Source organism: Olea europaea, unplaced genomic scaffold (assembly GCF_002742605.1).
Source record: "Olea europaea var. sylvestris unplaced genomic scaffold, O_europaea_v1 scaffold1687, whole genome shotgun sequence".
NCBI classification, from domain to species: domain Eukaryota; kingdom Viridiplantae; phylum Streptophyta; class Magnoliopsida; order Lamiales; family Oleaceae; genus Olea; species Olea europaea.
In genome coordinates, this window is record NW_019234550.1 from 25,147 (window position 1) to 27,176 (window position 2,030).

Below are 2,030 nucleotides of genomic sequence, written 5' to 3' on the forward strand. Positions count from 1 at the left end.
AAAATCTCTGCTGCTGTATTTAGCAGTATCGGGCGTGGCGATCAGCGCTGTTCTAATCAGAGAAGAAAATGAACGACAGTTGCCAGTGTATTACATCTGCAAAGCACTCCTCCCAGCTGAAACACGATACCCAGACATGGAGAAATTGGCATTTGCCCTCATCATAGCCTCAAGGAAACTGAGGCCATACTTCCAGGCCTACTCTATTGACGTTCTCACCAATTTCCCATTGAAGCAGGTGCTACAGAGAACAGATGCGTGAGGATGCCTGCTAAAATGGGCAATCGAGCTCAGCGAATTCGACGTGCTGTTCTGACCTCGACATGCCATCAAGGGCCAGACCCTTGCAGATTTCGTGGTTGAGTTTGCCAAAGCCCCAGAAATGGAGGCAATAATGGAACCAGCCGAGCCCCTAACCTGGAAACTGTTTGTAGATGGATCCTCAGGAGAGGCTGGCTTCTGAGGCAAGAATAGTCTTGGAAAGCCCAGAGGGTCACAAGTTAAATTACGTAGTAAGGTTTAACTTTAAAGCCTCGAACAACGCTACCAAATACGAAGCCCTTCTAGCGGGCCTTAGACTGGCAAGAGAGATGCAGGTCAGAAGGCTTGTAGCCAGCAGTGATTCTCAGCTGATAGTGAATCAGGTCAGTGGAAGCTTCGTAGCGAAAGACAGTAGTATGGTCGCATACTTGAAGTTGGTTCAGGACCTAATCCCTCAGTTCGACAGGTTCGAACTAATTCAAGTCCCACGCCTAGAAAATACGCATGCAGACGGCCTTTCAAAATTAGCCAGGAGCAAGGATTCTGAGCTATTAAAGGTCGTCCCTATTGAACACTTGTTGAAGCCCTCCATTTTCGGAGGAGAAGAGGTACTCTAGATAGAAGACACCCCATCATGGATGCAGCCCATCATAACCTATATAAAGGATTAGACACTACCTGCTTCCAGAAACGAGGCAAGGAAGTTGAGGAGAAGGGCTGCGCACTTCGTCCTGAAAGAGGATGTGCTCTACAAGAGAGGCTTCGTCTCACCACTTCTCCGATGTGTGGGAGGCGAAGAGGCCACATATATACTTAGAGAAATCCATGAGGGAATCTGCAGAAATCACTCCGGAGGAGCGGCTCTAGCACACAAAGTTCTACGTCAAGGCTACTTTTGGCCGACCCTGAAAAGGGATGCTTGCCAGTTTGTCCAGAAATGTGATAAGTGTCAGCGCTTCACGAACATTCAAAGGCAGCCTTCTCAGAACCTCTCTGTGGTAACCAGCCCCTGGCATTCGCCAAGTGGGGCATCAACTTCATTGGCCCACTCCCTAAAGGAAGAGGAAGCGCGACCTTCGCCATTGTCGCCATCGACTACTTCACCAGTGGGTCAAGGCTGAACCCCTTGCGAAGATTATCGAGGCAAACACTACAAAATTCATCTGGAAGAATATCATTTATAGGTTCGGTATTTCCCACTCCTTAGTGTCCGACAATGAGAGACATTTCGACAACCGAAAAATGCGAGAATTGTGCAATGAACTGGGGATAAAAAAGGATTTCTCAACACCTCATCACCCGCAAGCGAATGGACAAGTTGAGGCAGTAAACAAAACCATCAAGCATACCCTGAAAAGGAAGCTTGACACATCAAAGGGGGCTTGGGTCGATGAACTTCCCCACGTCCTCTGGGCAATCCGAACCACAAGCTGAACTGCAACTGGGGAAACAGCATTCTCAATGACTTACGGGGCCGAGGCAATGAGCCCAGTCGAGGTCGGGGTCCCATCACACCGCCAAATACACTTCAACGAGATCTGTAACGACGAGGCCCGGGTGAACGAACTCCACCTCCTTGAAGAAAGGAGGGATACCTCCCAGGTGAATTTGGCAAAGTATCACAGGAAAATGACCCGCTACTATAACTCCAAAGTCAGAAACTGAACTCTTCACCTGGGAGACCTCATCCTCAGAAGGGTCTTCCAATCATCAAAGCCTATCGGGTCAAGAGTGTTTGGACTGAACTGGGAGGGTCCTTACCACATCCG